The sequence below is a fragment of the Grammomys surdaster genome, unplaced genomic scaffold (genome assembly GCF_004785775.1).
Source record: "Grammomys surdaster isolate TR1022 unplaced genomic scaffold, NIH_TR_1.0 193, whole genome shotgun sequence".
Lineage (NCBI taxonomy): Eukaryota > Metazoa > Chordata > Mammalia > Rodentia > Muridae > Grammomys > Grammomys surdaster.
This window is the reverse complement of record NW_021604638.1, coordinates 11103203-11114040: the sequence shown is the minus strand read 5'-3', so window position 1 is coordinate 11114040 and position 10838 is coordinate 11103203. Positions and strand designations below refer to the sequence as shown.

At 46.1% G+C, this 10838-nt stretch overlaps 1 protein-coding gene across 4 annotated transcripts in view; it reads left to right on the top strand.

The window, feature by feature from the left end:
• Positions 1–7278: 7278 nt before the first annotated feature.
• Positions 7279–10838, top strand: part of Pkig (cAMP-dependent protein kinase inhibitor gamma) — a 66390-nt gene continuing 62830 nt past the window's right edge. Inside the window, exon 1 of one of the 4 annotated variants that reach the window (XM_028769575.1) lies at positions 7279–7307. The gene's annotated coding sequence lies outside the window, so the exon portion shown is untranslated. Of the gene's footprint in view, positions 7308–8151; positions 8171–8419; positions 8438–9933; positions 10038–10838 lie in introns of those variants that run through there. The other 3 variants (XM_028769576.1, XM_028769578.1, XM_028769574.1) reach the window with 3 other exon arrangements.

Genomic DNA, 10838 nt, shown 5'->3' with positions numbered 1-10838 from the left:
CATAAAATAATAAAGTCATAAACTAAGGCAGTCTCAAATACACTGGTGGAAACATTGGGGAATCTTCTGATCAGATCAGCTAATAAATCTTTATTGCTAATTGATATAGAAGGACCCACCCCACTGTAGTGGTACTACCCCTGGGCAAGCGGGTCTGGACTATGTAAGAAAGTTGGCTGAACAAAAGCCAGAGAGAGCATGCTTGTAAGGAAAAATCTCTGATCTTTCTTTAGTTGCTGCCTCCAGGTTCCTGCCTTGAGCTTCTTTCCTGGATTTTAACCTATAAACTGAAATAAACCGTATCCTCCTCAAATTGCTTGTGGTCCTGGTGTTTATCACAGCAACAGATCAAACTGTGGACAACAGGTTACAGCAAAGAAGAGGAAGGAAAATCTCTTCTTTCGGTCTGATGCTATCTTATGGTAGCCTTAGCCTTTGGGTTGGTGGAAGCTAAGAAACCAAAGGCCTGTGAAGATAATCACAGGATGTTATGTCAGATGAGCAGGGATGAAGGAATGAATGACTACTGAAGAGATAAAGATAGCCCGAGGAAAACCATAAATAGGCTCTGGACCTGCAACATTCCAATCTCTCCGTAGTAATCAGTGAAGTTGTAATCGGTTAATCAGCCTTTAAAGGCTCAGTGTAAGGTGGTATTCTTTCTAGGCTCCCTCAGAGGACAAGGCATCATATTTTATGTACACAAGAGCCAAATATTAATTTTCCCTTATCGTTTGAAAGGTGCATTGCTAGAATCTGATGTAGAAGAGGCTGAATAGCAGACTGGAAAGCATCTTTAAGAAACAAAAATGGCTGGTAAAGCCTGTTAGTAATCTGTTAAACTCCACCTCCACAGTCACCTGGCAGTGGCCAGGTATGCTCCGCCCCACAGTTACCTGGCAACAGGCAGGTAACCCTACCCACTATAAAAGGGGCTGCTTGGCCCCCTCCTCTCTCTCTTGCTCCTCGACCCCATGCACCTGCAGGTTGTTGTCTCCCCTCCCCCCTTCTCTTTCCCCCTCTCTCCATGTGGTCATGGCCGGCCTCTATCCTCTCTACTCTTCTCTCTCTCCTGCTCTCCCACCCTCTTAATAAACCTCCCCTCGTGGAACCATCTTGGCCTGCTGTGATCCGTTACAAGCTGCGCATGGAAATCCTTTTAAAGCCATTAAGGGAAAACCTCCTGGACCACAGATAACCTTAAAGCCTAGCCATTATGAACTGGGTTTAATATATATTTATTTTTTCTCTGTATTTGACTAGTACGTAACATAGCTAATATGCCTAAGAATATAATAATTGAAAATACTGTCTATCCCAACAATGTGAAGGTAAGAGAACTTGGTAATTTAACCAACCAAAATTCTGGTTTTTAAAAACAAACAAACAAAACAAAACTAGGTAGATTGTTTGGCTCTGTACCTGTGTGTATGTATTTGTATTGTATGAATTATTTCTGTTTGTATTAGGAATATTCAAACAAATCTATTATCTTTTTAATTTCAGGGTGGATTTTTGATGGCCAGTTTGATTTTATTTCTACATCCACATGGGAAGTGCCTAGTTATAGTTATTAGGAAAGACTGACCTTTGATAAGTATGTTATTGTTGATGTAGAAAACCTCAAACTCAGAGAATTGATGCTATAAAGGGGAGAACTCCCAACCACCAAGCCATCTCCTCAGTTCACAACCTAAATGTGGTTTCCTGGACCCACAAAGTGGAAGCAGACATGTGATTCCTAGAAGTATCCTCTACCTCCAAATGTGGCCTGTGGAACACAAATGTGTGTGCAAGCACGCGCCACATGCACACACACACATCTATGTAATTTTTTTTAATTAAAAAAATAGCAGTGGGGCTGGAGAGATGATTCAGTGGTTAAGAGCATTGACTACTCTTTCAGAGGTCCTGAGTTCAATTCCCAGCAACAACATAGTGGCTCACAACCATCTGTTATGGGATCCAATGCACTCTTCTGGTGTGTCTGAAGACAGAGACAGTGTAAGACAGTGTACACATATAGATAAAAATAAATAAATCTTTAAAAAAAATAGCCATGGAGCTGGGTGTGGCTTTTGGGAGATTGAGGCAGGAAGATCCTCTGGTTCAAGGCTACATATTAAGTTCTAGACCAACATAGGATGTGACCCTATCTCCAAAACAGAAAACAACGAAAATAAACAACAACAAAACACTCACATATTACCAAGAGGAAAATAATCTTCCCTTGATGGGTCTGGGCAAAGCCCTGTGCCTCCCACTGCCCACCTTTTTGTGTAATCTGTAGCTATTGTTTCACATGGAATTTCAAATTTTATAGAGGGGCAATTTTGATACACCCCCCTCCTTTTCCTATCTATCTCTGGTTTTTTTGCTTACATAACAAACCTGGCACCAGGGACAGAGGAGGAGCCTAAAGAGTTCATGAGGTCTTGAGGGAGAGGACAATCTTCAGTGATCTCCAAGCCGGCTGATATTTTTTTCTTTTTTTAGACAGAGACTCACAATGCAATCTTCACTGGCCTGGAACTCGCCCACAGAGATCCACCTGCCTCTGCCTCCCAGTGCTGGATACAGAAGTGTGCACTAATGTTTTTTTGTTTGTTTGTTTGTTTTTGTTTTTCGAGACAGGGTTTCTCTGTGTAGCCCTGGCTGTCCTGGAACTCACTCTGTAGACCAGGCTAGCCTTGAACTCAGAAATCTGCCTGCCTCTGCCTCCCAAGTGCTGGGATTAAAGACGTGCGCCACCACTGCCCGGCGCACTAATGTTTTTTTAAGATTCATTTTTACTTTATGTGCATGTGCCACATACATGCCAGGTGTCTGAGAAGCTAGAAGCTGGATCCCTAGAACTGGAGTTACAGAAGATTGTGAGCCAATACATGGATGCTGTGAAAAGACCGCAGGTTCTCCGCAAGGGCAGCACGTGCCCCTCTTACCCGCTGAGCCATCTCCCAGCCCCTCTTTTCTGTTTTTAAGATGGAGACTCACCCTTAGTCTATGTTGACTAGATACGCTTTGAGCTCACTGGGATTCTTTCCCACCTCTGCCCCCACCCCCAACCCCACCCCCCAATGCTAGGATTACAGGCTTGGGCCAATGTGTCCAGCTCAAACCCAGTGATTTCTAACCACCTAGCAAGACCCACTCATCTGTCCAAGATTGTCTGCCTTGACAACTGCATACTCCAATGGTTTCCATTGTTTCTCCTGTCAATAAAAACTCAAACTTCCTGTCATCTCTGTGAAGATGGATTGGGGGTTACTGAACTCCTTTATCTTATTTTACTAATGTGTCATATTTATTAACCTTCTTTCTTGGTTACATTTCTGTTGGGATGATAAGACACTAAGACCAAGGCAACTTATAGGAAAAATAGTCAGGTCGTGGCTAGAGTCCGTGATCATTATGGAAGCAGGCAATCATGACACTGGAACAGTAGTGGAGAGCTTACTTTCTGGTCCACAAGCACATTGGGGTGGGGGTGGGGACCTTGTAACTGGGAATCCTATGGGCTTTTCAAATGTAAAGCCCACCACCCCCGAGTGACACAACTCCTCCAGTGTGGCTACATCTCCCTGGGGACCAAGCATTGAAACACAGGAGCCTGCTAGGCGGTGGTGGCACACGCCTTTAATCCCAGCACTTGGGAGGCAGAGGAAGGTGGATTTCTGAGTTCGAGAGCTCGAGGCTAGCCTGGTCTACAGAGTGAGTTCCAGGACAGCCAAGGCTACACAGAGAAACATTGTCTCGAAAAACCAAACCAATAAAAGAAAAAAAAGAAAAGAAAAAAAGAAAAAAGAAACACAGGAGCCTAAGGGGGCAGTTCTCATTCGACTATCCTCTGCCCTTCATTGCTACCTGGCTCGCTGTGTTCTGGCACCTGTAGCAGAGCCTGGTCAGCTGGAACTCCCATAACTTGGCTTTTGCCCTAAACCAGTGGTTCTCAACCTCTTTGCGGATTGAAAGGCCCTTTCGCATGGGTCACCTAAGACTATTTGTATATCAGATATTTGTATTATGGTTCATAACAGTAGCAGAACCAAAGTTATGGAGTAGTAACAAAAATAATTTTATGGTTAGGGATATCACAACATGAGGAGCTGTATTAAGTAAGGGGTGGCATTGGGTTGAAAATCACCACCATACATGGCACCCTCCCACTGGTCTCTTTTATCCCTTCTACTCAAAAGTATTTGTTTTTCTAAACAGCTTTTACATTTGTTTACGTGTGTGTGTGTATGTGTAGGCATGTATACACGGAGGGCAGAGATCAACCTGTAAGGGTCCAAAAGTTGCTAAAGGAAGACTCCAGACTCAGACAGTATGCAAAAACAAAGAGCACGTATTCTGCAGAAACAACCAGCATGTGGTGGTCTCTGAGGGTTTTACTGCTGTGAACAGACATCATGACCAAGGCAACTCTTATAAGGACAACATTTAACTGGGGCTGGCTTACAGGTTCAGAGGTTCAGTCCATTATCATCAAGGTGGGAACACGGTAGCATCCAGACAGGCATGGCACAGGAGGAGGCTGGTGTCTTATGGCTTAGTTTCTGGGACTTATGCTCTATTCCTGAAGCTGGTACCTTACGGCCTTTTTTGAAATCAGGCCTGGTCCTTAAATGTAGACAAATGGGGTCTATATTGTCCTTTCAAACCTCGGTTGCCATTTCTCAGGAACCATCTATCTTGTCTTTTGAGACAAGGTCTGCTAATGGGACCTGGGGTTCAGCATTTAGGCTAAGCTGGCTGGCCTGCACTGGGAGCCTCCGGTCTCTGCCTCTCCTGCACTGGGATTAGAAGCAGAGGACACCACACTCAGCTTTTTACATGGCTGCTGGAGATCTGAACTCAGGTCCTCATACTTGCAAGGGAAGTAAGTACTTCACCAGCTGAGCTGTCCCCTCAGAAAAAGTCTCCTCCCAGGCTTTATTATCACAGTGTCAGATCAAGCAGAGTCTGTGCTCTTTTTTTTTGTTTTTGTTTTTTTTGAGACAGGGTTTCTCTGTGTAGCCCTGGCTGTCCTGGAACTCGCTCTGTAGACCAGGCTGGCCTCGAACTCAGAAATCCGCCTGCCTCTGCCTCCCAAGTGCTGGGACTAAAGGCATGCGCCACCACTGCCTGGCAGAACTTTTTAATTTTTTAAAAACTATTTTTATTTTATTTATTTTTCATTCATTCATTAATTTATTTATTCACTTTACATTCTGGTAGCAGCCCCCCTCCCTCCTTTCCGCCCAGTCTTGCCCTCCTCTCCCTCTCCCCATTATCCTCTCCCCTTCTCAGAGAAAGGAAAGCCTCCTTAGTATACCAACAAGCCCTGGATCATCAAGTCACAGCAGGTGCTAACTGCAACCTCTCCCATGGGTGGGAGGCCCCACCAGGCAGTCCAGCTAGGGGAAACAGGAATCCAATGGCAGGCAGCAGAGTCAGAGACAGCCTCCGCTCCAATTGTTAGGGGGACCCACATGAAGACCAAGGTGCACATCTGCTACAAATGTGTAGGGGAATTTTATTTTATTTTTTATGTGTATGGGTGTTTTGTCTACATTTATGTCTGTGTACCATTTATGTACCTGGTGTCCACAGGGGCCAGAGGACATCAAATCTTCTGAAACTACAGATAAGTGTTAGCTGTCATGCAGATGCTGGAGATTGAACCAGGATTTTCCAGAAGTGAAATAAGTTTTCTTAACCACTTAGTCCCAAGTTGGAGCTTCCAACATTCTCGAAATTGGTGTTATTGGAGAGAGTTCTTAAGTCACTTGTAATAACTGCTCAGCTATCATTCCCAATAAATGTATCATTTTTCAGTCCTTGACCAGGTTCAAAAGTTAGCACTCCAGTGGGAATGTGGCAGCCAGCCCTAACCTGATGGCACTGTGTTGTTGCTTGCCCAGAAAGAAACCACTCTATCTCTATCCTAGTCAGTAATGATACTTCTTTCCATTTTCCCAGCATGGTCTAGTTTGTGTGACAGTTTATCTATTACTATCCTGTGATGCCAAAGAATTTAGTGTGGTGCCAAACATCCCCTAACAGCCATTGACCTTTGTTCTGACTTACCTGTGAGAAACTAGGGGCCTACAGGATTTACCTATGTGAGATAGGAAGAGGAAACTACCTACTCTGTGAGGTAGTCAACTCGTTGCTCTGGCTTCTGTAAACCGACTTATGCTCTGGGACTGGGATGAGGTGGTCCCTTAATCCCTGTACAGTGGGAGGAGAAACAGTTGAGGATAGGAAATTAAGTTCTCACCCAGTTGTGGCTTCACCGAGCATGAGATAACTGTGATGCCCACCGCTGAGCTGATGTCTTTATAAACCCTTCCTTTAGCCACTGTTTGTCAAGGCTGCCATCCAAGGTTATGATTCTGTTAGTGATAAGAATCAACTGATTTGCCGGGCGGTGGTGGCGCATGCCTTTAGTCCCAGCACTTGGGAGGCAGAGGCAGGCGGATTTCTGAGATCGAGAGTTCGAGGCCAGCCTGGTCTACAGAGTGAGTTCCAGGACAGCCAGGGCTACACATTGAAACCCTGTCTCGAGAAACAAAAAAAACAAAAAACAAAAACAACAAAAAAAAAACAACTGATTTAATCTGAATTCAGATTTAGTCTAAATCTTCCGTCCCCCCCCCCCCCCGTGGATTCAAGCTCCACACCAGTTAGGAGCTTCCTTTGAACTTAAGGTCCCTTATATCTGCAGGGTTTCCCCAGGAAATGCAATTGCTGATTGTGAGTTAATTATTTCCCATGCTGAAATTAATTCTGGTGTTTAAATTCTCACCCTCACCCCCCAAAAAAACCTTTCACTCACTTTTTGCCACACCCCCTTCCTTCCAGAGATTATGACAGAGGAATTTGTCACTCCACATCAATTTTCTAGTCTTTATTTCCAGCCAATGGGATGGGCTTGTAGCTCAGTGGTAAAGCACTTGGAGGAGCATCCACGAGGCCCTGAAGTTCCATATCTACCACCAAAAAATTTAAAAAAAAAAAGCTAGACTTGGTGGCATAAGCATCCAAGGGACAAGCCCTCATCTAGAGCCTCGCTGTCCTCCATGTCCATCTTCTACCTGCCGCCTCTCTGAAGAGCTAAGGCCCCAACCTCAGGACCGCTTTCCTTCCTCCGCCCATTGCTCTCAGCCGTGTCCCTTCCCGGCCGCCGTAGCGCGAGCGACGCGGGAGTTCGGCAGTCGCGTCGCCTAGGCAACGGTTCGGCGGCGGGCTGCGGGCGCCAGGCGGCCCCCGGGAGGCGCTCGCGCCGGCGGCCCGGTCTCCGCGAGGCGACCAGGCGGCAGGTAAGCGGCGGTAGAGCAGGCGGACGCGGCTCGGACAGGAGCTGTCTGCCGGGTGACCGGCGAGGGACGGGCCGCGGGGACGCCAGGCAAGGACCGAGGGCTGGACCTTTGTCCCCTGGGCCCGCGAACTGGCGCCTGCGACGCCCTCTGACCCCGGCCGCGTTGGGGGGGGGTGCGCTTTCGGCTGTTATTCTTATGTATCTCTGGAGCCTCACTCGAAAGTTTTCCTTTTAAATAATAATTTTTTAAAAGCTCTTATTTTATGACGGTTGGTCGCGGAGTTGCTAGGAACTGAAAAGAACGTCTGCGTGTGTTGCTCGCTCTTCGTGGGGGGGGGGTCGGCGAGATCGGACTTATTTCTGAGTCAGTTTTCTCACCTGCACAATGGAGATAATATTAGTAATACCTGTCTTTTAAGATGATCACAACGTGTATTTAAAGTCCTCACTACATGGACGCTTTTCTTGTGACTACTACGAGGAGCATCATTGAGTATTTATTGAGAACCAGGGCCCGGGCTGATCGCCAGCTGTTTAAAAAAAAAAAAGTGAATGAGACGACTTGTCCTTAGGGAACTCCACTCCTGTTCGTAGGAAACTGACCTATGGACTGGAGTTTGGTGTAATTTGAGCTATGGTTTCGCACGTTCGGGAAACTGAATGCAGTGGAGGCAGTTGTAGACCTGCAGAGATGGTCAGAGAGGGAGATTACACAAGAAGGTTACTTCCAAAAGGAAGCCTGCCTTTAGTGTTGGCCAGAAGAGTAGGCTGGTGTGCCCAGTGTTAGAAAAACAGTGCCTTGAGGAAACAGCCAAACTTCTAGAGACTCTTCCAAGAATTTCAGACTGGAAGAAATTCCACAAGGTAGAGAAATAGTGCCTACTTGATGTCTGAGTCTTTGCTCTTCCTGACAGACTGTTTTTTTTTTTAGTGCAGGGGTCATGGGTAAAGTTACAGGAAGCTTGTTTTTTTTTTTTTATTTTTTTGTGAGCCTTCAAGGGATTTGTTTTATATAGGATTTTGTGGCCTGTGGCCTACAGGCTGGTTTTGATTGCTGCTGCTGCTGCGTAGCTGAGGCTTGCCTTGAACTCCTGACCTTCGTGTCTCCACCTCGTGAGTTGTAGGATACAGGTATGAGCTGGCAGAGGATTCTCATTAATACGGGTTCGTGCTTGATCAGAAGTAGACAGCTCACCCTCTTTGGTCTCTTCACTGTTATCTTCCACTTTGAAGCCAGTTTTTTTTTTTTTTATGGTGATTAAAAAAAACAGATATTGACTATTGTCTTAGACCTTTTTTTATTATTGAAACTACATCCCTGAGGTTGGATAGCTTTAACAAGAAAAGAGGTTTCTTTAGCTTACGGTTCTGGAGATTCTTGGGGCCCACTTCTTTTTTTGTTTTTGGTTTTTTTTTTTCGAAACAGGGTTTCTCTGTGTAGCCCTGGCTGTCCTGGAACTCACTCTGTAGACCAGGCTGGCCTCGAACTCTTGAACTCAGAGATCCGCCTGCCTCTGCCTCCCAAGTGCTGGGATTAAAGGCAATTGGGGCCCACTCCTGACCATGGACTTGTTACTGCAGAGTCCTGAGAGGGCTCAGCATGTTGAGCGATCATGAGATGGGGGATTTGAGGATTCTTCTTTTTGTGGTGCTGGGGGTGGAAGTGACCCTTGCCCACCACAGGCAGGGGCACTGCCTCTGAGCTGTATATCTTTGGCATTGAAACTGGTGTTTCTGATTAGGTGACTACAGTCTAGTCTGGAGGTTGGGAGAAGGAGTAGTGAGAATTATCTCTGCCTGGAGAGATGGTGAGAATGGAAAAAGACAGTATTTCAAACATATTCAAAAGCAATGTCACTGAGCCCAGGCACCTGCCTGCCTTTCCAGCATTTGGAGGTGGAGGCAGGAGGGCCAAGAGTTGAAGCTCGGGCTATATAGCAAGTTCAAGGCTGGGCTTGGCCAAACGAGACCTTAATTCAGCATATACCAGAGTACTAGAATTAAAGGCACACTACCACACTGGGCAGTGTTTGTTTATGGAGGTGAAAGCAGTTCCCTGCCAGGCAGTGGTGGCACATGCCTTTAATCCCAGCACTTGGGAGGCAGAGGCAGGCGGATTTCTGAGTTCGAGGCCAGCCTGGTCTACAGAGTGAGGTCCATGACAGCCAGGGCTACACAGAGAAACCCTGTCTCGAAAAACCAAAAAACAAAAAAAAAGCAATTCACTACAACTCCAAGTGGAATGTCAGTGCTGAGTAGCTGTGGTGGTTCACACCTGTAATCCCAGAACTCAGCAGGTTGAAGCAGGAGTATGAGGCTAGCCTGGGCTACATAGCCAGGTCTTGTGTCAACCAAACAATCCCCTCTCTTCCCCTCAAAAAACCCCAAATAAATAATGGAGATAATGAGAGATTTTTAAAGGCCCAGGTCTGAGGGCTGCTACTTTGCACTCTTGGAAGAACCGTTCATTTAGGTGACACCAAGAAAAAATGGCTCTGGAAGTAAGAGGAAACCAAGAATGTGTGGTCACGAGGACCAGGGGTGGAGGCCAGCTTCACTAGATGCCACTGAGGTGACCAGGAGCTGCAATTAAAGTTAGAAGGTGCCATCTGAATAAATAAGTTCCAGAGGTCACTAGGGACCTGACTGAGCAGATGTGGCGAAATGGTGGAGGTGGAATCTCTAATGTCCCAGCTTCCAAAGCTTCTGTGTAATGGATCAGTGGGATGAGGTAAGAGTGGGATGTGAGAAGACAGAGCGGAGGCAGCTCTGAGCAGGGTGGCTGTGGAGGGAGGGGGAAGGCTGGAGCTCGGTTCAGGAGTAGGGAAAGGCTTTTCTTTCAAGCATGGGAGACAGCTTAACTGCAGTTGGCATAGAGCTGGTGGGAGGGAAGGGCTGAGAAGACACAGGAGTGGAGGGGAAACGCGATAGCACAACTGTCTCTGGAAGGCAGGAGTGCATAGGCTCAGGCAGAGAGGTTATTGCTAACAGAAGTGCACCCGTGGCAGGCACCAACCACAGACAAAAGGTGCAAGTGTGGAGAGCAAACAGTGCTCTCATTACTGGCAGATAGCAGGCCTTTTAAAACTAGTCTATGACTTTTCATGCACTAATCTCAATATAACCTTGTCATTTGGTGGGGCAGGTTGCTGGGGATTGAACTGAGTGCCTTTCGGGTTCTAGGCAAGCACTCTGTAATCCCTCAATAATATAATCTTTATAAAAACCTTATGAGACAGGTTCTGTTATGATCTTTGGTTTATGGATGAAAACTATGGTAAAATGCTTACCCCGGATCAGAGGATATTTGGGTTCTGTGTTTTGGTTTGCTGAGCAGTTCAGAGCATTTAATCTTTGTGTGTGTGGTGTGTGCACCTGTGTGTGCAGGTGTGTGTTTAATCTTTTGTATGTGTGTATGTGTGTGTGTGGTGTGTGCAGGTATGTGTTTAATCTTTCTGTATGTGGTGTATGCACCTGTGTGTACAGGTGTGTGTGTTTAATTTTTGTGTGTGTGGTGTGTGCACCTGTGTGT